The sequence below is a fragment of the Felis catus genome, chromosome B4 (assembly GCF_018350175.1).
Source record: "Felis catus isolate Fca126 chromosome B4, F.catus_Fca126_mat1.0, whole genome shotgun sequence".
Taxonomy (NCBI): Eukaryota; Metazoa; Chordata; class Mammalia; order Carnivora; family Felidae; genus Felis; species Felis catus.
The window spans coordinates 9,983,512-10,008,644 of record NC_058374.1 but is presented as its reverse complement, the minus strand read 5'-3'; the positions used below and the strand labels follow the sequence as shown (position 1 = coordinate 10,008,644).

Below are 25,133 nucleotides of genomic sequence, written 5' to 3'. Positions count from 1 at the left end.
GAAAGTAGCTTCAGAGTTACTTGCTTGTTACTGGGCAACAATTTATTCCAATTATAACTGAAATGTTCCTAATAGACAGTTACTGGCGGATAAAAACAGATTTAAAAAATGAACTACTAAATCCATAGTATTTTCTCTTGATGCAAGAGGCAGAAATTATTCTAACAATTGACACTTTCTAATGTTCTGAGGTCCTTTTAGACATTTCAAGTGATTTGGGGGGCATCAATGAGGACCCATGGGGTGGCATGGTTCAGAGCTGTTAAATGTAGAAATGACACAATTAGATTAAACAGCTACAGAGACTAGGGACCAAATGTTACCAGCGCATAGAATGCCATATTCTCTATCACATGCAAATGACATACAATCTTCAAACTTTCATAGGAGAGTTTTCTTTAAAAAAGGTCTTAATGGACATTTGGCAACTATATTCTCGACAGTCTCCCTAATACTTTTTTTACTTATCTATTAACAACAAAAAACAAAACACAAAATACCATAGTTACAAACAACAATGGAGAACAGCATAAAATATCCCTTGATATCTTACATGTATTTTTCAAGGTAAAAAAGAGAAAATCTCTATTCCCAAGTTTCTTGACCCAAATCCAGCCCAACTCACAGACAAGCCTAAACCTTCCCATGTATATTCCAGCTTCCGAGGAGAGTCTGGAGAAGCTCAAATGAAGTTTGCCACATGGATATATTTTCAAATGAGATATTTGGTTTGCAAGAAAGGTTTTTTTGTGTGTTCTTTCTGCTCTATAATATTAAAATGCAGTAAAAAAATACACTGACCGTAGTTGCCAACTGACATAAAATTTACATGTGTCAAAGGAAGGAGTACATTGATTGTGGATTTAACCTTGGGAACTTCATCACATAGTCAACAGTTACGTGTTTTGAAATGTGTCTTAAAGGATCAGATCAGTTCTCATGGAAATCAGGAGAGATGTTGCTGAAAATTTATACCATTTAGCTTCTGTTTCTCCCCGCAACAGAATAACAGGCAAGAACATTTTCAGCCCCAGTCCCAGGCAGAGTCTATAGAAATACTTGTTGAATTTAATTGGGTTGAATTAAAATTTGTCCTTTTCAAGAATAAAGTTGGCATCTCCAGTTCAAGGTCCCCAAATGATCTAGGCTCTCCACAGTTGACTGTCTAATGAACTCCTGACTAGTTACAGATCAAAGGGATTAAAATGACTTTACTCAGCACTCACTTGTGTCTGTTTCATTATCTGGACTAAGGAAGTCTAGGATAATTACGGTGTTACTTAAAAAAAAAAGTTTCATCGTTGTACTTCCTGTTTGGTGAGTAAACAACGGAACGGTTATGGTCTGTAACGGACCTATTAAAACCCTAACACCCCTACAAGCGAGTAAGTTGGGGAACTCAAGAATTCTCCCTGACAGGACACTGAAATGTCAACCCTAAACGATCAACAACTCATTGCCATAGTGCGACAATCTTAACCTTGTTAAAACTGGGTGACCAGTCAATTCGCAGAGAGAAGCATCATCAGGATACCTAGGAATGCTGTTATTACCCATTATAAGTATGACGCGAGGGTCACATATCAGGCAATTACACCTTTTCATTACATGCTAACCCCTCACGGCAGGGATGCCACGCTTATGACTGCATTAGACAGACAAAGCCTTCAGCTCTTTAAAAAAAAGAAAAGCCAAAAAAAAGCAGGGGGGGCAGAAAAAAAAAAGGAAAAGATAAAAAAATTAAATTCGTTTTCTTACCAGCACGTTGCAGCACAAATTCGCTCACAGGAGTGTTGCCTTTACAGGTTTCTCTTTTAATTATCCTGGAAGCAGGGAGACAAAAAAAAAAAAAAAAAAAAAAAAAAGGCAAAGAAGAAGAAGCAGGGTGGTTAAATTAGCGTGCTGGAATCTTTTCAGTTTGTCGCAGAGTAGAAAAATAAAAAAGGGGAAAAAAAAGGCTCAGTAATTTAAATTTGCTCTCAGTTCAGGCTGCATCGTTGGGTCCCGCCCCTTCTTCCCGCTGGGTTCCACTACCTGCAAGGCTGGAATTGACAGCTACTGTGCAAACAAAAAAAGGAAACAAGCATGCTGGGACCATTCTGACTGCTGTTTGGGTCTCACTTGTCCTGACAACTAAAAATCATCAGTGGAAAGGTATTCTACATTTTCTACTTGAAGGATTTTTGCATGCAATTCCCTTCCATGTTAACGATACACATACAGCTCATGATGATGGGGTTTGATTACTGTTTGGGTTTTCTTTTTTCCTTTCATTGTTTTGTTTTTCTAAATATGTATAATAATCATAGTTACTGTTATTATTTACATTTTTACTGTTTTCAGCTGTTCAGTGTCATTCTTTGCATTTCTTACTGTCCTGTCCTCCTCTCCAAGACATGTTCTCTCCTGTGTTTTCCTTTCAGTCATAAACACTGAAATTTCTAGGGATGGTAGAAATGCCAAGATTAACAAAGTTGCCACTTCTCATTTGAATGCTTTTTTTTTTTCTATTTTTGAGCATTTAGTATTGAGAATAGTTCAAGGGACGGAAGGGCCTAGGAAGGAGATTCCATAAGCACCAGAAACTTTTAAAAAGGATGAGATAATAAGGCAAAAAGCTCATTTTCATATTTATGAATGAGGCAAATAGCTACAAACCATATACGGAGATGGGGTATACATTGCATATTTAACCTTAAGGCGTAGAAAACCACTTTAATTTTAGCCAACGAAATAAAATGGCTACTTCATGTGCCGCATATTCTGTCAGCGTGTAGCAGGAGGAATCATGGGAGATAATAAAGCCCGTCCTTCTGTCAGAACGTAAATAGCTTATGGGGGATTTTCAATAAGTTTTATTGTTGTTGTGGTTGCTGTTTGCTAAACTTTCATTTCAGATGAGGCTGCTGTAGGCTACTTTGGTATGGAAGCTATGACATGCCTGTACATGTACGGATTATCTACACGTTAGCCTCTTCATCTGAAGCACTGCTTCTAGAACGGTATATATAGCACTGGGTCTCCTATGAAAGCACGGACTTTCTTAGATAATCCTCCTGCTCCAACCGAGTACTGTGCTGAGCGGTGTGTCACATCACATAGTCGGGGTGCGGCGGTTAAGGTGTAAAGGATAAAATGCACATGGTTCTTTGCTAGTGGCTGCTAACATGAAGGAAAGTTATTCGTACAGATGTGACAGCATTTAATTTACTTTTACTTGTTAGTTTTTGTATTTTTAAAAACCTTTTCCCCTTATCCCTACCTCAAGCCATTTAAATGCATTTCACTGTTCCTGCACAATATGGAGAAGCCCTGAAAGCCAACAGTGAGCCTGACCTAAGGGACTTGACTTTTTAAAGTCAGATTTTCAAAAGAGAAATGATTTGCAATGTAACTGAAATAAACATGATTTAGCTTTCTCAATTGGTAAAAACTTAGCTGAATATCAGATCTCCATATTGTCATTTGAAATTTCACCCTAAAGTCAAACCAACCAAAAATGGGAAGACTGAGGAAGCAACGAGCAAAACTATATATTTGCCTTGTATTATAAACTTTATCAGGATTACTTTTCTGGTAGCAATGAATGCCTTTACTCGACTCCCATGAGCAGCTATAGCGTGGAAAAATAAGGCAGCTCAAGTACTCAAGAAGCCATGTTAACTTCCCAGGTAGTTAGGCAATCAGCTTTAATGAAACAGTGGTAAATTACACCAATGTGCTAATTATGGTACTTTGTCACAGCATAAAATGCAATAAAACCAACCCATGCCTTGGCTTGGAAAGTGTTATGCATAGATTTTTTTCAAAAGATTTAACAGAAGAGAGATTTTATTTTCCTAAAGCATTCTGTAATTCCAAGTGGAGTTTTCTCAATCCTTTTCTGTAAAAGAAGGTTCTAGGAAGATATGTAGAGCTGAAAATTATATGTAGAAGAAAAAATATGTAGAAAAATATGTAGAAGGAAAAAATATGTAGAGCTAGAAAAAAGCAATGATAATGGCTTTTCAACGTTTATTTATTTTTGGGACAGAGAGAGACAGAGCGTGAACGGGGGAGGGGCAGAGAGAGAGGGAGACACAGAATCGGAAACAGGCTCCAGGCTCAGAGCCATCAGCCCAGAGCCCGACGCGGGGCTCAAACTCACGGACCGCGAGATCGTGACCTGGCTGAAGTCGGACGCTTAACCGACTGCGCCACCCAGGCACCCCGATAATGGCTTTTTAAAACTGGTGTCTTACCTTATAATTATACAGTTTTATGATGACATGCCAATATTCAATACTTTGGTATCATTGTGAAAACATAACACACACAGAACATATTAGGATATATACAAATATACATAGAGCTGCACATGTTGGTTTATATTCTGAACATCTCTGTTTCAAATGAAGAAGAATATTTTTACATTGTCAATGCTGACTGAGTTCAGTTAGCAGAATAGCAGTCTCAAGCAAACAAAAAATCCCGACACTGAAACTTAGAGAAGGAATAGGCTTTAAGAAATGTATGAATGAGCCCTGTGATTTCACTAGACATTGAACCTGTGACTGCAGAAGTTACTACTTGGTGTTGGGGGGCCGAGTATCATCTTACTGCATATCTCATAACTAACCTGGGAAAAAAGTCACTTCAAAAATACCCTACTGAATCGTTAGGAGTTCTGGGTAGGGATATACATTTATATGGCTTTCAAATCATGGAAAAGTGCCTTAAAGAAACACATTGAACAAGTGTATTGGAAATGTTTTTTAGAGAAATTCTTTCAATAGCTTTAATGTCATACACGACTTAAACGTTCATTCTCAGAGAAACTTAATGTCAGGATGGGAAATGCTAGTTCATTTTTTTAAAGTGTATCACACGAATACATTTTTATCTTCTCAGTTATAGTTGACAATTTTTTCAAACTTACTGCATATTTTAAAATTATTTATTACTTTTTGATAAATGTCTCCCTCATTCTGGATCAACTCTCTTTAGTGTGATTTTACTGTTTTGTCTTTGGGGCAGTGAAGCACTTCCTAGTGAATGGTAAAATGTGATCCTGATGTCTTACTGACTACACTACCAATGAATAATGGTTTTTTATTTCAGTAGGGTTCTGAGAAACTGCTTATATTTATTATATTACTTAATTAATATGATTAACCCCTTTAAATGTGAATAACTAAAAAATACCTCACCATTGTCATAAAAATTTATCTGCTACTCTTGGATTGTTTTTTTTTTTTAAGTTTATTTATTTACTTTGAGAGAGGCAGAGACAACGCCAGTGGGGGAGGGGCAGAGAGAGTGGGATAGAAAGAATCCCAAGCAGGTTCCACACGGGATTTGAACTCATAAAACCATGAGATCATGACCTGAGCCAAAACCAAGAGTCAGATGCTTAACCAACGGAGCCACCTAGGTGCCCCACTCTTAGGTTGTCTTTTGAAACATGTTTCCATTATTAAATCAATTTCATTAAATTTATGAAAAGCAAGTTTGAGTTTTTGAACACACACTTTACACACACAGACACAGAATTTTGGTTTTAAGGTTTTCACTATCATTTCTTTAGGACCAAGTAAATACCCAGTTCAGTCTGGGTGTTCAGATTATGAAAGTATTAACTCAGAAACTGACACTTGGCCTAGGACAGAACAAAGACCGGAGGATACCTCAGACTTCCCTACCCTGCTAACTAACATGGTCTCACACAGACAAGCAAACATCTGACAAATGGAAGTATGCTTTTAGATTGAATTCAATGCTGAAGTGTAAGGGAGCCCCTCTGGGTATGAGCTCAAATGGCTAAACATAATGTCTCTTCATTAGTGGTGCCGGGAACACGTGATACCTGAAGAATAACGGTGGTTTAAAATGGGAAACAACGTTAAATTCTATTTATACATTGCTTTTCTGATAGGCATAGCATGCACACAAGATGTAAGAAGAGGACCCGGTAAACCACAGAGAATACAGAAAAGAACACCCAACTTAGACATGTAAAAAAAAAAGAGCACTTTATTTGTTTTTAAAATTTTTTGATATTTATTTTTGAGAGAGAGAGAGAGACACAGAGACAGAGAGCGAGTGGGGGGGGGGGCAGAAATGGAGGGAGACAGAATCCGAAGCAGGCTCCAGGTTCTGAGCTGCCAGCACAGAGCCTGACGTGCAGCTGAAACTCATGAACCGTGAGATCATGACCTAAGCTGAAGTTGGATGCTTTGACTGGGCCACCCGGGCACCATCCAAATAGAGCATTTTATAGAAATGCTCATTTCTTGATTAAACTGGCTGTTGGAATTTTGTGGAACAGATTGGAAAGGAGAAAAAGCTTCCTTAAAAATCAGTTGGTGAGAGATTATGGTCTGAGAAAGTTTAAGCAAAGACGAAAGTCCAGGGAAATTCAGGTCCCTGTACTGACCAAGGTGACATAGGGCTTATAGAATACGATCAGTAGAACACACTGGAAGGAGGGGTGACTTCTCCCTTGGATACAGAGGTGGACAGCAGCACAATTCACCCTGTGGGGGCTGCAGGGAGGTGCAAGTTTTGCACAGTGAGGGATGGTGTGGCTAGTTTGGAACATGCCCATTTGAGAATTCAGCTGGACGAAGTCCAGAAGATGGCCGGTGTCTGACTCTAGCTGCCAAGACAGGGATCAGTGCAGAGGTGATAATGATGAGAGTTATGAGCATAGGGCAGAGAGCACATAATGATGAGCTCTTCAAGAGAATGCCAAGAAATGAGAGAAGAATTTCAGGGATGGTAAAGGTGGAGCTCAAGTGACAGATGAAGAAGTGACATCAGAGGTGAGAAGAAATGTGGAGCAGGATGGGGTCAAAAGATTCCAGAGCATCACATTCTTCAAAGATTGCAAATATATATAATCTGGACTGGAAGAGACTAGAAAATGCTGAGGAAACAGCAAGCTGAAGGCTCTTGGCAAAGCGATCTCGTTATACTGGTGGTGGGGTCAGCTGCCGGATAGCATTGGTAAGAAAAGGAAATGCCAAAGGCAAAACTTCATGGAGTTAACTACAACACAACTTAATCTAATTAGAATTTATTAACCATTTTACAGCAGTTCTATTTGGCAAAGTAGTCCAGTTTAGGTTGAGATAGTAAGGGATACAATGAAACAAGACTTCCAGGTTCTTATTCTCAATCTAGTTAGAATATATGAAAATCTATTTGGAGAATACTTGGGCTTTTTTCATAAATACAGTAAAGCACTGTAAATGCATTTTCTCTTCCTTATGATTTTCTTAATAGCATTTTATTTTCCTCTAGCTTACCTTATTGTAAGAATACAGTATATAATACATGTAACATAGAAATATGTTAATTGACTACTTTTGTTATCAGTAAGGCTTCCTGTTGACAATAGGTATGAGTAGTTAAGTTTCTGTGGAGTCAAAAGTTCTACACAGATTTTCGACTGTGCAGGGGTCGGTGTCCCTAACCCTTAGGTTGTTCAAGGGTCAACTGTATATACAATTACATTTAAAGGTTTATTTTAGGGGCGCCTGGGTGGCTCAGTCGGTTAAGTATCCGACTTCAGCTCAGGTCGTGATCCCACGGTTTGTGAGTTTGAGCCCCACATCCGGCTCTGTGCTGACAGCTCAGAGCCTGGAGCCTGCTTCGGATTCTGTGTCTTCCTCTCTCTCTCTCTGCACCTCCCCTGCTCATGCTCTGTCTCTGTCTCTCAAAAATAAATAAATGTTAATTTTTAAAGGTTTATTTTAGAAATCTTTCTCATGTGGAGAAAATTGTGATATGACTGAAAAGACAGCACACGTAAATGTGTATATGACAATCCCTTCTTACCAATATATAGCATTTAATTTGGCAGAAACTGTATTTGTACCTAATTTTAAAGATGATTTATGGCACACCTAATAGACCAAGGGAATATTTGTTGGATAGCCATGTCTATACATATGAAGGGCACTAAAATGCATCTTGTATTTAAACAAACAGCCCAGGAATCACACAAGCACACATGTAAAGTATCTCTTCAATTGTTACATTATATAATTGTTCATTCCGATATGAACTGGAATTATCCCATCCTTGTTTCAGATTCTTCACTGTAGTCACTGCTCATGACTTTTCCCAAATTAAAATCTTTATCAATTGATCTCTAAGGAAGTTTAACCCTCCCATCTTACGGATGTTCTGCAAAATGCTCTGCAACATATTTCTATTATCTGATACTGTTAGGAAGGCAGATTTAAATGACTTGCTATTTTGGCACATTAGCAAAGGAATGTAGAATTTCATTACAAAACTCATAATTTCTTCCCAAGCCAGTGGTGAGTAAGTCTTTGTAAAGCAGAGTTATTTTCCCCAAACCATGATTATCTGCATCTATTAGAATTGACATAATTCTTCTTTTTTAGAAATAGGAAGAGAAACAAAGGGGGTGATACAGTGGGGAAGATCAGATGTGAATCCGGAAAATCTTCTTTATCTTTTTCTGAAATAATTTCCCATTGTCATTTAATTTAAAGCTGTTTCAAACTTGAGGATTGTAGGTACAGTTTTCCTGGATTCTGAGTTAACTTCTGGATAACATTTGCTACATTGTGCATAACATGTTACAATTTTATTATTTATTTATTTAGACAGCAGTTGAACAATTCATAGTTACATTTTTTTAATGCTCTGTCTTGTGCCCTCTCCTTTTTCTGCAACATGATATAAATCTTGTGGCATTTCCATTACTTGCCAAATGCAGTCCAATATTTATCATTGTGTAAAAAAATCAAAACACAACAAAAAAAAAAACAAGCAACGATAAAACTAACTACCCCTAAGCTTGCTATTGTGAAAAGAAAAGGTCTTGCTTTATAATTTTGATGAAAAGGTAAGCCAGTACATTTTCATAGAAATATATTTGTATATTTTATTTTCCAAGTGGTTTAGTCAAATGCAGACATGATATACTTAAATGATCCTATGTCAAGACTGCACTGAGTAAAAGTGTCTTAAAGATCTATGTGCACCTTTATATGAAGTTTGTGTCTCATCATAGGAAATCACTGAAGTATTTTAAACAGGAGTAAGATATAATTATATATGTATTGTTGAAAAACAAATCTGTTAGCAGCATTTACAATAGGTTGAAGTGGTGAGAATTCCTTCAATGATATATTACGCCAATAATATTTTATCTTGCTTGGTTAAAAAACAGATTTAAGGTAGTTTACAGGGAAACATACAATTCAGCAATATAAAACATAATTTAGTGATACTAAGGAGAGAGAAAAATAAAGGTACATATGCAAAGGAAATCAGGAATTAAATTAATGAACACAATGATACTGGAATATCATAGAAGTTAAGAGGCAATTTGGTTCTAATATTCCCAAACAATGTGAAATAGAAAACACAATCAATCAGCTTCATGTGTCATACTGTTCATAAGATTAAAATAAGCCAGTTGTTGGGGCACCTAGGTGGCTCAGTCATTTAAGAGTCCGCCTCTTGATTTTGGCCCAGGTCATGATCTCATGGTTGTGAGAGCAAGCCCCAGCGGGCTCCATGCTGAGTGTGGAGCCTACTTGAGAGTCTCTTTCTCTGCCCCTCCCCCACTTGCTCACACATGCTCTCTCTCTCTCTTTCAAAAAAAAAAAAAAAACAAAACACAAAACCAGAAACACAACAACAGCTGTTGAGAAATACAGATATTTGAGATGAGAAATTAGAAAGCTGTTCCTCTCAGTTTCTCACAGAGAGGTCCCAAAAATCTCCTCAACACAAACATTTATATCTTATGTACAATGGGCCTGGTTTTAGTCATAAATGGGCCAAACTTCTTATATCAAAGCTTGAAGTGATTATAATTTAGACTGAAAACTAATCAAATGCTCCACCTCAGCACTAAAACAAACCAGGAAAACACTGTAAGCAATTAACTAGCCAATTAAATAAATATTAAGACCTTAATTTGTGTCAGACCTTGTCCTAGTTACTAGAGATACAACTGGGAACAAGAACCAATATTTTCTTTCAGACAAGTGGGGATGAAGACAAGTTGATAGACAACCAAGACGAGTGATAAGTGTAAGGATGGGAAAGTATATAGCCTGATATGGGTGGACGAAGAAAGGATAGTGTCAACTGAGACTCAAGGAATCCAAGATGGCTTCCAAGGGGAAGTGACCTCTATATAGCATCCTGAAGAAGAAAAAAGTAAGGAAAGAAGTTACTAGGAAAATGGAAATAGATAAAACTGTCACACTCAAAGGGAAAAAAGAAGTGGACGACATTCCTCAAATGAATTAGGATTTGTATCTCTAGTGCATACAACAGAGCAATCTAAAAAAATTCTAAATCAGTTCCTAAGTAAAAATAAATAATCTCTTAACAAAAGTTGATAGAATGATACTTGCTGAAAACAGTTAATGTCATTTACCCAGAACTTATGACAAGTATTGTATTGAGTCTTGGAACTCAGAAGCATTCCCATTAGAATCAGAAAGATAAGAGTGATTTCTATTATCCTTGTTATTCAGCATTTTCTTAAGGATTCTAAACAATAAATGAAATGAAATCATGAAAAGATAAGCAAAGTATATTTTGAAAGGGAAGAAACAAACTGTAATTTCTTCTTTTCAGATGATATACTTATCTGTAGAGAAAATGCAAGAGATCCGTACATATAAATATAACCATTTATAACTACAGGAGATCAAGATTATTGATGAAAAATACATAAAAATTTAAGAATATTCCTACATTTCATCAATAAGCATAAAATTTAGTGGAAAACACAACCCTCTATATACTAGGAACCAAACTGTGAAGCCTTGAGGAACAGACTTAACAAAAGATGTGTAAGATCTTCTTGCACAAAATTATAAAATATTATTTTTAAAAAAAAATTTTTTTAACGTTTATTTATTTTTGAGACAGAGAGACAGAGCATGAATGGGGGAGGGGCAGAGAGAGAGGGAGACACAGAATCGGAAGCAGGCTCCAGGCTCTGAGCCATCAACCCAGAGCCCGAGGTGGGGCTCGAACTCACGGACCACGAGATCGTGACCTGAGCTGAAGTCGGACGCTTAACCGACTGAGCCACCCAGGCGCCCCAAAATATTACTGAAATAAATAATATAGGATATGAAAATCTGAGTTACAAGTTACACGAGGTTATAGAGATCTAATATTCCTCAAATTAATCTATAAATGCAAGGCAATTTTAGTCAAAATCTGATACATTAGAACTCAGGGAAGATCTAAAATCTATTGCTTGAACTGTGCACCATATCTTTTCTATAAAATAGTGATTTCAATTTCGTAATTTTAAAATAATTTTCTCACATTTACATGAATTAAAGGAGAAAACAAAATGAGCGTGTTAACAGATGAAGTAAAATTGTCAAGACTGTCAGCTTATAAACTGTCAAAATGTATGTAAAAATAGAGTGCTGTAATAAATATAGGAAACATCTAAATAAATGTATTCAAAACTATAGAGTGGAATAAGAAAATATGAAGACATCCCTCACAATAACCAAAATCTCTGTGCGTTTCCCCTTCCCCAGGAGTAGCGCCCTGTCTGAGCCCGGACCAGACTTAGTGTTTATCATATGCTTAGGACTGAAAACTGCTTGCACGGATAGCCTAGGACTTCCCTTCACCCCTGTTTCTTCTTTAGAAATTGACTCCCTTTAGTCCTCATTGCTTCTATAGCTCTATGGCCTATTTAAATATTTTAATTTTATAATGTATCTGGCTTTTCACACTCATTTCATTGGGAGGATTGTCATGCTGTGAACAGCTCCATCCTATCCTTCCCCAAATATAATGTTATTTCTGTTTATTTTAAAGTTTTAGATGTATGATATCATGCTGCGTTTAGTTTTCTGAAATTTGTTGTTTCACTTAGATTTCCACTAAGCATATAGAAGTTGTAGCTGTAGATAATGAACAGTCGCTCAAGTAGAAGATTCCATTCTTAATACTACATAATTTTTCTACTCTTCTACTGATAGGCATTTGGTTTGTTTCTAGATTTTTGTTTGGTTCCGGTTATTATAAAAACTGCATATATTATGTCATTGTTACAACAAATATTGCACATTTCTAGTTATTTTGCTATTATGAGAGTGGACACTGTTGCAAGACAATAAAAGCCCCAGATCTTTCAGAGGTAAAAGGATTGGCATCCCTCACCTAGCAAGCAACACCAACACAGATCGGCTAAAATATGGGGTGAGAGTAGGGAATCTTAACTTATATATAAGAGTTCCAGAAGGTAAGAATAGAGAGAATCAGTGAGGGTTAATATTTGGAGGGGTAATACATGAAAATTTACCAGCTATGCTATGATGAAAACTATGAAACCACAGCTTCAGAAGACACCCAAAGAAAATGAATAAAAAGAAATGGAAGATGATATATAATGATGACAAAAAGGTAAAACACTGTTCAAGGAGTCTTCGGTTTCCAGCCATGATGTAAGAACTAAGTGTTGGACTTAGCTTCCTGCTATGAAGAACTGTAAATCTGGGTAGAATGTATGAAACTGTGTACAGATATTCAACCATAGGTAGTTCAGGTCTGTCGTCCCTGAGACAAAAAGAAACCCCTGAGGTAAGCACCATATTTACCCTAGCTCTCTGCATAGAAAGTGACTCCTAAATGCAACAGAGAAGAGTAGAGCTAAAGCAGAGTATCAGGGTCTCACTGACATGAGGAGGCTAAGAACAGATTTCAAGGCTACTGAAGCAGCTAAAACGTGCAGAATGGCTGCCAGAAAGGAGGAGGCAATGGAGACAGGGAATCCTAGGATTTCCTAGGATTGCCTGGGAGAGAGTGGCTGCCTCAAGGTTGGGAGTGGAACCAAAAGGCTGCATAGTTCTAGGAAATACTGATGTCCTGACTCAACCATAATTGAAGGACCTTGTTACTACTGTGGACATTCAGCTGATATCTCAGCACAGTTATACCTAAGGGGTAACGATAATGCCCCAAAGTAACTGTGATGGTTCTTAACAAAACCTAGAACTAAGTTTCAGCAAAATCATTAAAGGTGCCAGAAAATTAACTTCCCATTTTAATAAAACACAACATTCCTTACAAAGAGACATCAAACCAGACCTGTTATAACTGATCATCCTTCCCAAATTATATTATTGCATGCTCTCTATACAGTAGAATAGGCAAGAAAATGAATATAGGCATTTATTTAACCTAAAATAGACATGAAAAAAGAAACAGTAGGACAACAGTAGATGGGGCGGATAGAAAAGAAACAGAAATATGGCATAATAAACTCCAAATATGTCAATAACTACATTAAATGTAAATGAATCAAACACTTTCATTAAAAAGCAGAGAGTAGCAGATTGTATAAAAAAGTAAGAATCAACAACATACATTCTAGGAGATACACTTTGAATTATAAACCACAACTAGGCTTAAAGTAAAATAATGACAAATTTATGCCTCATAAACATTAAATATGTGAAAACCATGAAACATATAAAAACATAAAGGCTAAATTTGCATCAAATTAAGTCTACTTCCAAATAAGAAGTATTGGCAGAGAAAAAAGGGGAAATGTTATACTGGTGAAAGGGTAAATTCATCAGGAAAACATATAGTCTTAAATGTGCGTGTGTCTCGTATAGGAATGTCAAAGAACATGAAGCAAAACGGACAGAACTAAAGAGTAAAATGGACCAATTCAAAGTTAGAGTCGGCAATGTTGACTCTTCTCTCAGAAATGGTTTGAACAAGTAGACAAGAAATCAATAATGATAGAGAAGATCTGACCTCAGAACATCATACCCAGTAACTGAAAAATATACTTTCTTTTCAAGTGCACATGAAGCAATGACAGACATACCGTACTTGAGGCCATAATAAATTTCAAAAGCCTAATGAGAAAAAACATAGAAAAATGTTACCTCTAATAGAAATGAAAGAGAAGATATCATTACATATTCTCCATACCTTATAAGAATAGGAGAATATTGTCTAAAGTTCCATGTAGCAGATCAAATAAAATTTTACAAATCTGTTGAAAAATTCTACTTACCTTACACAAGAAGAAACAGAGAACCTGAAAACTATTCATTTATTAAAATAATTAGACTTGTAATATTACATCTCCCTACAAAGAAAAGTCAAGACCCAGATATACTGGTGAATCCTATCAAATGAATACTGTCCATTGTTATACAAAGTGTTTTTGAAAATGGAAAATAGAACACTCTCCCAATTTATGAGGCTATAATAACTGTAGTAACAAACACTGACGTGGACATTACAAGAAAAGTAATGCACAGTCCAAAATCTCTTATGATTTAAAGATATACCAACCCAACTGCTCTGTAATACAACTCCCAGGAGTTTAACCAAGAGAAATGAAAACACATATCCCCAAGAGAATTGTACTTGATGTTAATAACTGATTTATTCACAATAACCAGAAACTAGCAATAAGAATATGTTTAACCGATGATAGATAAACATTTGTACAATAGAATACTACTTAGCAGTAAAAAATAAACTGAAAGATATACTCAAACTGAAGATATACTCAAGAAAATAAATGCCTCTTACAGGTATTATATTTAGTAAAGGAAGTCAGATATACAATAATGCAGAGTTTAATTTTGTTAATATCAAGTTCTCTAAGAGCCAAAACTAATCAATGCTGATAGAAACCAGACCAGTGGTTATGTGGCATGGGGTTGGGGGAGACTGAATGCAAAGGTGTGAAGAAGGCAGTCTGGGGAGAAGGAAATTTTGGGAATGGCTGTTACACAGACATATATATTTGTTAGCATTGAACTGTACACTTAAATCTAAGCACATTATTGTATATTTTGTATGTAAAATTTATAGTAAAAGTTGTGGAAAACAGAATAGGTGGAATAGTTACAAAAGAAGGACAATTGAAAGAACTGCATATATTTTAAATACAACAATGTAAGTCTGAAGAAAATGGAATATGAACTTTAAAACACAAAGAAGAATATCCTAAACAAATAGATGAATTGAAATTCTCTCTGTATAAAATATTATTAATGTCCAATCATTGAGATTTTCATAAAAAGTGAAAATTTAAATACTAGACAAAAACGGTATGTATGTCAGGGGAAAGGTGAGTAGAGTTAAAATCTTAGAAACTTGTTTTCTGGAAACAAATCTTGTTTTCTAGAAAGCCTTACTTTGGTTTTCACCTTTCTTAAGTTAAATATTCATGAAAACTACTTCAACAGTAGTCACAAGAAACAAATAATAATAAAAGAAAGAGAAAAATAGGGAGCTTAAATTTCAAACCAGTAGAGGAAAAACATGGAAGATAAAATAGGCAAACAAACAAAATGAAGAGGTCGTAAGCGAGAAAGAATTCTAATTGTAACTGGCACTCATATAGTGATTCCTACAACCCAGGCTGGTTTAATCACTTTATACATGTGAACTACTTAGATCACAAAGTGGCTTGATGACCTTTATGGCTTGATGACCATCCTCATATTATAGAGTAGGAAAGTGTGACACAAAATTTCATAAAACTACCAAGTGGCAGATTGAAAACTAGGCGGCTTGGTTACAAAACCCGTTCATGAAACCAAAATCCTCTTCTTCCCCAAAAAGTGGAGCAGAAAAAAAAAACAAAAAGAGATGGAATGAAAGGAATTCCAAAGTAATGACAATGATAAGTGTACAATTATGTATGATAATTATAACTAATGTTACTGGCAAAAGACAGACTTTCAAGGGGATTTCAAAAGTTACATGTCTATCCCGTTATGAGTGGTATATGTATAGTATGAAAAGCTGAAAGCACAATGAAGGAATAAGATACATAAAGAAAACAGAAACCAAAATAAATACTGGATAGCTACATCTATATAAAAATATACTTTAAGGCAAAACACACTAAGGATAGAGAGGATCACTACATAATAAAAGGATTCTATTCCCCTGGATGTTATAGGTCTGCAAACTTGTATGCATCTTATAAAATAGACCCATAAATATAATACAAAAATGAACAAAACTGCTTTTGAGGTTCAGCCCATGCTAACGGTGAATAAATGCTGATGAAGTAATTCAGATAGAAACTTGAGCACCGACTTAGGAAAATTTACGTTGCCCAATATTTTTATGTTTTAATATTACTTGTATGTAGAACTTCCCATCTTATTTTAATTTTTAATTTTTTAATATTTAAAAAAATGTTTATTTATTTTGAGCACGAGTGGGGGAGGGACAGAAAGAGAATCCCAAGTGCAATCTGTGCTGTCAGCGCAGAGCTCGATGTGGGGCTCAAACTCAGGAGTTTTGAGATCATGACCTGAGTCGAAACCAAGAGTAGGACTCTTACCTGACTGAGCCACCCAGGCTCCCCTGACCATCTTGTTTTTAAATATGGCGATGGACACTTTTGCCAATAAGATATTAATTACCTCATTATCATTACTTTTCCCCTAAGTTTTATTTAAAAGGATGGATTACTGGTTTAGAAGTTGTACACAATGCTCAAGGTTCTGATATATATTACCTATATTACTACATTTACCTCCTGAGAAATCAAACTAACTTACATTCAAATGGATATATGAGAATTCTTTACATATTTTCATTTTTAAAAGGCTTCAACAATATAGATAAAATGGAGCAATGTATATTATTTTAATTTTAATTTGACTTCTAGGTCATTTAAATAAGATTTTTTTCTTACTAGTCATTTATATATCTTATTTGGAGTCTGTTTTCATGTTTTACCAAATTTTCTGTTAGGGTGTTTATGTTCATTTTGACTTGTAGGAGATTTTTATATTAAAGATATTAAAATTTATATTTTGTATATATTTAAAATTTTTATGTTTTTATTTATTTTATTTCTATTTATTTATTTATTTATTTATTTATTTATTTATTTAATTTTATTTATTTTTGAGACAGAGAGAGACAGAGCATGAGCAGGGGAGGGTCAGAGAGAGAGGGAGACACAGCATTTGAAGCAGGTTCCAGGCTCTGAGCTGTCAGCACGGAGCCTGACGTGGGGTTCAAACTCATGAACTGTGAGATCATGACCTGAGCCGAAGTTAGATGCTTAACCAACTGAACCACCTAGGCACCCCTATCTTTTGTATAAATTGTTTTAAGTTTTCTGATAACTTGTGTTTGTATAGACAAAGTTTTTTGTTATTAAGAAATTTTTAGGTTTGATGTACTCAAATCTATCAGTTTTTCCTTTTAGTATTTTTTACGTCATCATGTTGAAATAATCTCTTACCATTGCAAGATTATATAATGATTTCCATGTATTTCTATGCATGAAAATTAAATATACATCTAAGTTACTCATATTTCAGTAAAAAAATCACAACAAAAATTATAGCTAGAATTGGGTAAAATAAAATTATAACTGAGTAAAATGAAATTACAAGTCAAAACATGTTGAATATAGTACTAATAGTAAATGGAGGGAAGTTGAGAGTCATGAATATTCATTTTAGGAGATAAATAAACCAAAAGAAAGTATAAAAAGGGTACTAAGTAAGCCAAAGATTAGAAACCAATGGCTTAAAACATAAAGATACTACAGATATTCAAAATTTCAATAGTTGTTTTCTTCAAAAGAATAATAAAACAGAAAAATCTCCTATAAATGAACAATTAGCAACAAAAGGGGACATAATTAAGATAGAGGAGAGATTTAAATACAGTTAGAGAATACTGTGAGCAACTCAATGCCATTTAATTAGAAAACTTGGATCAAATAGACAAATTTTTAGAAAAATATAAATTTTTATAGAATGTTCAAGAAGAAATAGCAAGCCTACTCTTATAATAACCCAAGAAACATAATTAGTATTAACGATAATCTCACAAAAAAGTCACACACCTCAAATTATTTTGCCAGCAAATTCTACAAAACTTTGAAGGAAAAGATCATTCCAATTTTATTCTATCTCCTCCAGAAAATGGAGGAGATTTCATTTCAACTAATTCCATGCAACTAGCATAATCTTAAAGCCAATCTCAATTGTGATCCTATATCCAAAACTCCTTAAAACAGCCTAATGCAATATCCCCCCCTCCCCCCAAAAAAATTACAAACTCCCCTGGATGTGTCTCTTTTTACTTGAAGTACCACTGAATTTTGCAACCAACTGACCACTACAGGTGGCCAAACTCTGCACCTATGTTTCGAAGATTCCTACATCTGCTGGCTTCTGGCTGGCTTCAGCCAGTGGGAGGCACTGGAAGGGAGATAGGAGAGTAGAAGGATAGGGAAAGCCAGAATGCTTCTCCCTGGCTTTATTTTGGATGGACTTTCTAGTAGCAAATGACTCTCCTGTGTCTCCAGCTGTCACTAGCTGGCCTTGCCATGACTCCACTTTCACTGAGTATTCCCCAGGGCAGGTGCCTCCTTGTCCCATTTGGCTTCTGCCTATTCTATCACCTTTGTAGCCAACCCCCTGGTATAAACTGTCTCTATTATGACACAAGAAGTCAAGTTACATTTTAATGAGGAGTGTAATCACCACATTAACATATTTTAAAAGACATTTATATAATCATCTTAATAAATGTAAAAATAACTTAATTTCAACCCTGACTCATGTTTAAAATTCTTAGAAAACTAAAGCACTTCTAACTAAATAAAAGATAGCTTACAAAAAACATCACTCTTAATGGTGAAACCTTAAAAAAATTCCTAGGTAATGTTTAATATCATCATTCTTTTCATCTTTGTATTAGATGCACTAGATCCTAGAACTTAGAAAGAAAGTAGATGCAGAGGTATAAGAATGAGAAAGAAACAAATTCTCTTATTCACAGAAGTATAAGTGTGTATAAAGAACATAGGAATTAATATAATAATTATTACCAACAATAAAGATGTTTGGAAATGAAGCTGCTAAAGAAATAAGTAGAACAAAATTTGTGCAAGACAGGAATGAAAAAAACATGATAATTTTACTAAAATATGTTATAAAACAATCTAAAAAAAGAAATATATGTGTATTCATTAATTGGAAGCCTCGGTATTATATTTAATTTTTCCTCAAATTGATCTATAGATTTAATGATATTTTGATCAAAATTCCAAAAGAACATTACATGGGGCTTCGTAAGTTGATTCTTAAATTTATACAGAGGACTCAAAGGCCAAAATCTGCCAAGAAATTTCTAACAAAGAATAAGATGTGAATATATGTGTAGGATTGCTTTACCAGGCATCAAGACCTATTATTAAGCAGTAGACAGTGTGGTACTTGCTCAGGGATAGAGAAATTGATCAATGGAACAACATGCGGAACTTAGAAATAGTTCCATCCATCCATGAAAACTGATGTCCCTTTTCACACCGACTTTGCAATAAAATAGGTCATTTAAGTTCAAGCTTACATTCTGTGGGATCCTATGTCAGTAACATTCAGAGCATTCTCTAAACCCTCTCAAGATAGTACTGGCAGACACATTGGGAGTGTATAAGAAAAATCCACATCCTGATTAAGCACCAGTTCTGGTAAGAATGAATTACTGGTCCTCTAGAATAGAAGAGGTCTAATATAACAGATTTTACCCCCGAGTGGCTGGCTCACCTCCTGGCATTATGATACCATGTTGAGAGCTCGGGTTTGGTCTCTGCCGCTGGCAGGGTTGGATATTTAAGAGCAGCAAAAGGTAGTTGAACGTGAATGAGGAAGAGCCTTGGTGAAAAGCAGTCGCTGGGCTCACACTTAGCCTCATCTCTATCACCTTAGCTTCTCCATGTATGGGTCAATGGTGCAAGGACAAAAAACTGGCCAAGGACAGAGTCTGCCTGATATTTACCTCCAAACCTAACCTATCTAGCTATTGAGTGCTTTCTTTTCTGGTAGGTTTTGACTTCATGGATCCATCACATGTCTATTTTCCTCTTCTTTGTTTTCAGTTTTTCATTGTGGTTGCTTCCTGGCCCTTACCAATCAGCCAAGTCATTGCTTCACATCATTTATTCATGTATCTTCTCACTTGAGATCACTTCTCCTCATACCAAAGTGACTACCAAGTCTACTGTCTGTGGCTCTATGAATAAATTTTCCACCATGATTCTTGGAGGTCATTCCTGATTAGGTCTATAGGTCAACGCATCTCTGTACCAACATATTGAACTGAATCGTTTTTGAAGCAACGCTTTTTTTTTTCCTCCTTTTTTTTTAGGGAATACTCTGGGAGGCCATGGTTGTGCACTGGGGAAAGCCATCAATACAACAGATGTTGGTGATATGGGCATCTGTTCTTTTCATTTTGGGGGCCATCTGGACCTGCTAATGACACATTCTGAATGTATAATTTTTTATTGTAAGATGGATTATGATTGCATTTGTGCAACCTTATAACTTGGTGAATTTAAGCATACCCAGTTTTTTAATGTACTGTAGTGTGTTTTTAGTCAATTGATGTCCCATGATTAGGCATTTGCCAAATACTTGCGCCAGGTAGCTTGCCAGGAGCTGCTTCTCAAACATATGCAGAGAACCCTAGTGTTCTCTGCAGTGACTTACCTAGTGGAGTCAGCCAGAGGCTTTATACAGTATCTTATCTACCACAGATACCTCCAACACCATTGGACCTGCCAGATCATATCATCTGAACCTGTGGCAAAGTTCTCTCTTGCTCTGTACAATTAAAACTGACAGAGTTTTGAATTTTCAATACATAGATCCAAGCACCGGTATAAATATGCTATATGCTGCCTCCACAACCCAAAGAAAACCACCAAACCTGGGGTGGTATCTCTTCCTCAGTGATAAAGGGCACAAGTTCAACATCTAGTCCTTTTCCCTACATGAGTATCAGAACAGGTCCCAGATTATTGGAATCGTATGAAGATGCTGAATCTTGTAGGGCACATGTAAACCCTATGGTATATTACCTACCTTTACAGGCCATCTAGATTCTGATGATATCCTCATCAGGGCATTAATATGATGCGATCAATACAGTGGCCAAGATGTTTTACAGAATGACAAGATCATCAAAATTTCAATAGAGTATATTGTGACAAAGAGCAAGAGGGCCGGCAGCCTTGGAGCCAGAGAGTGATTGTGTACTGTTATTCTCCCCACGTAAAGGCAAATAGCTTTGATCCTCTTTACCTATGGATATTGAAAATAATTCGCTGTATCAGTTGGCATTCACTGTTATCAATAGCCAAAAATCCAAAGTGTCAAAATCTGTGATGATCTGTCTCATCAGCAGAGATTAGAGCTACAACTTGGTTAGGTTTATAGTAATCCACAATCACCAGTCATAATACATATAATTTTTTTCACAGAGGCCATAAAGATGAATAGAGTAAGAATATAACAGAGGCTCTTTGACTGGTAAGTGATCCAATTCTAGAATTCCATCTTGAATGTAGGCTTTCTAATTGGCTTAGAAATTAGAAATTGGTTTTCTGTTGCCATGAAAGCAAAACACAGAACAATTCCTTGAGTGTACGTAGATAATTTGAGAAGCGTTCCTAAGAAGCAGAAATAGGAAGTGGAAAAATTAGATACGGAAAGAATTCAATTAATTACAAAATGCATTAATTAGCTGTTTATGGTCATGGATAACAGGGGTTCAAGCCTTCTAGTAGCTCTCTGAGGGATCATGTACCACACACATTAGAATTATCCCATGGGTTGTCCCTGAGAGTGTTTATACCCCCACATTTTTCTTTTCTACACAGTTGAAAAGACTTCTGTGGCTTTGGAAGAAGGCTGGAGGCTCCAAAGCATATACCTCAGCAAGATCTTTGTGTGGGAGGTTGGCAACATACTGCACCATAAGGATGCAGGCATAGCTATGAGGAGATCATGTTGACTGGGTGGCAGTGACATGGTAACTTACAGTCATTTGCAACACTCAGACATGTATACAAATGTTCTTCTAGTATGATGGTCCCGCTGGGTCTTAGTCCACCATATTGCACGGATGCAACAACAGCTCTGGTTGTCATGAAATATATTCACAAATATTTGGATCCTTCCTCTATGTAGGCACAGAAGAGGATTATACTTCCCTGCCCTTTCTGAAGTGAGGCAAAGCTATTTGATATGCTTTGTCCAGTGAAAGGTGAGTAAAAGTTTGTGTGCATCACTTCTGGCTGGTAACTTTGAGCCCATGTTTTAGTAGCCATGTTTGCTTCCTATGGCCATGCTGATAGTTTAAGTGTTGATGTGCAGTCTGTCCCTGAGAATACATCCTGCTTAACTGACTTCCGCTGAAGAAATAAAACTTTGGTTGTATTAAGCCACTGAAAATTTGAGGTTATGTGAAATCTGAATCCACTCCCTACAATTGGCAAACTATGGCCACAGCCTAAATCTGGCTCACTCCCTGTTTTGATTAATAAAGTTTTATTGGTACTCAGCCACATCCACTCATATATGTATTATATATTGTTGCTCTAATGCTACAATGGCAGAATTGAGAATGTCCCTTATGGCTCCCAAAGCCTAAAAGATTTACTATCTGGCCCTTAACCAAAAAAGTTTGTTGTCCCTGGTATAACTATTCTATTATCATATAAAATAAACAAAAATGTCTGAAATCCAATAGAGCCTCAAATTGATTAATAATGAGAATCATTATTTGGTTTTCTAAGTCACTGAATTTTGGGGGATTAGTTATGCAGCATTATTGTTTCAATAGCTAGTGGATAAAATCACTGCATGATTTTAATTTTATAAAGTTCAAACATGGATAAAACTTATCAATGGTATTTGAAGTCAGGGTAGTGGTAACCCTTTGAGGATTGTGACTGTAGGAGGCCACAGAGTTGACTTCTATTATGTTCTAGTTCTTGATTTATGTACAAGTTCCATGGGAGTGTTCAGTTTTTGGAAATTCACCAAGTTGTGTACTGATGATTTTTACGTTTTCTTATGCATGTTATTACTTCAAAAAAAGTTAAAAAGAGGAATGAATAATATTTACATGCTATTTATACTGAATGACTTTCAAGGTACTTTGTCAACAGAAAAATGCAATTTATAGAATAGTCAATATGAATAGTTTGCAACCATTTGTATAAACCCAAAAGATAGATATATATACATAACTTTGGTATATAAATAAAATATATCTGGAATGATAAATGTAGTTGCATCTAGAGAGGATAATTAGGAGGTACAAGTGAAAATTAAGTTTTCACGGTGGAAAAATCCCCCCCCTTTTTTTAATGTTTTGAATTTTTTTCCATGTACAGAAAATAACTTTTAAAGAGTTAAAAATATCAAAACTAAAATTATAATGTATATTGCTTTTGGGGCTGTTGGCTAAAATCAAGTGTAGTATCTGTTCTTATCAGTTTAAAATTATAATGCATATATATCCAATGCTATTATATACTCCCTTCTATTACATGTTTAGTAGTTTCTAATCTTTAAAATTACTATTACTTAGATAACAATGCAATTAATATCCTTGTTTGTAAATCTTTACTTTTTGGATGATTTCTTCAACATAAATTTGTAAAAAAGAAGGTGACTGGGTCCAGCAATGAATGATAGTTAGATACCCCTGAAAATGGAATGAGTTAATTACTGACATGGACACTTTCATCTTACAGTATCTTCTCCCATTATATAGGTGAAAATAATACTCAGTACTTTAAATAAAAGTTTAAAGTTTGGACACACAACCTAGAAAGTTTTAGGAGCAGATTTTTAAAAACAGAGTTCTGTGGATGATTTATAATCATTTTGATTTGTACCACTACTTAATATGGTCTCTCATCTTACTTTTTAAAGTTAAGAGTGTTATTTCAGGATGTATGAACCTGAAAGCTGATTTTCCTGATGGAAGAAAGAGTGGGGGTTAAGTAATATTAACTATTATATAAACGAATCACTTGCTAGCTTAAGAATCAGTACTTGTGATACATACACAGACACACAAAAAGGTGTACAAGTTTTTGGTGCATTAAAGTATATGGCGAAGAGGGGCTTCTTTTCCTCTTGGATAATTCAATTTTCACAGCAGGTAATGTGAATTTATATATATATATATTATATATATAAACTTTTATGCTATATATAAATTATGCTATATATAAAATTATATAATTTATATTTGCCTTAAAAAAAGGGAGGGGGACAAAACAGAAGAGACTCATAAATGAGAACAAACTGAGGGTTACGGGAGGGGTTGTGGAGGGGGGATCGGCTAAATACATAACGGGGACTAAGGAATCTACTCTTGAAATCATTGTTGCACTATACGCTAACTAATGTGGATGTGAATTTAAAAAAATAAAAAATAAAACAAGTTAAAAAAATAAAGTCTAAGTTGCAGATAAAAAAATAATATATATTTGCCTTAAAATGATCTTCATTTCTTTATCTGTACTGAGGAAACAGATCTGGTTGTATCTTGTATTATTTCCATTGCTGAGAGTTCCTTTTCTGTCAGTTTCTCCTCTCTCTACACAATTTCTCTTGGCAGAGAATGATATTGCTGTCATTTTCCTGATCAATAATCGGGATTATAAATCTTAATTCTTCTCTAGTGTTTTGCCAATGGACTAATTTATTTTCTGCCATGCATGTGATCATGCCCTAAGGGGTGTCATGCAATGTCTATATAATCAAAATGTCTGGTATAAAAATCACTGCATATTTTTATTTTCCTGGAGAAACAAAAATTCTCCAGATTTTACTGCATTAGCACTGTGGTGACCTTTGTTTAATCCTCTTAAAAAATGATTGGAAAAGCAATCAGGACAAAGAAAGTATAGCTGTTAACATCTTGTGATCATGTTGTTAAGAATTTGATATCTTTCACTTCAGAAGTAAAATAGAACTGAACTACTTTCTTCTCTATAACTAGTTATGAGCCATCAATGCCAAGGTGATATTACGGATTCTCTAACATACTCCTTTTGACAAAATCTTGCTGGGCGGCTGGATGGCTGAGTCGGTTAAGTACTGGACTCTTGATATCGGTTCAGCTCATGATCTTGCTGCCGTGAGACTGAGCCCCACATCGGACTCCATGTGCTGGGTGAAGAGCCTGCTTGGAATTCTCTCTCTCCTCTTTCTGCCCCTGCCTCCCCTCCCACCCAAAATAAATAAATAAACATAAAAAAATCCTTGCATGATATGGTCAGGATACAAGTA

At 35.6% G+C, this 25,133-nt stretch overlaps 1 protein-coding gene, 1 long non-coding RNA gene and 1 pseudogene across 2 annotated transcripts in view; 2 read left to right on the top strand and 1 right to left on the bottom strand.

The window, feature by feature from the left end:
* Positions 1 to 1,823, bottom strand: part of CELF2 (CUGBP Elav-like family member 2) — an 840,819-nt gene extending 838,996 nt beyond the window's left edge. The window contains exon 1 of the mRNA XM_019833918.3: positions 1,759 to 1,823. The gene's annotated coding sequence lies outside the window, so the exon portion shown is untranslated. The remainder of the gene's footprint in view (positions 1 to 1,758) is intronic.
* Positions 1,824 to 2,042: 219 nt separating this feature from the next.
* On the top strand, positions 2,043 to 25,012 carry LOC109501311. The gene is made up of 4 exons (XR_002159271.3): positions 2,043 to 2,154; positions 21,302 to 21,350; positions 22,011 to 22,086; positions 24,844 to 25,012. It is a non-coding gene; the product is annotated as an uncharacterized LOC109501311 (long non-coding RNA).
* LOC111561613 lies at positions 23,272 to 23,369 on the top strand (annotated as a pseudogene).
* Positions 25,013 to 25,133: the final 121 nt, after the last annotated feature.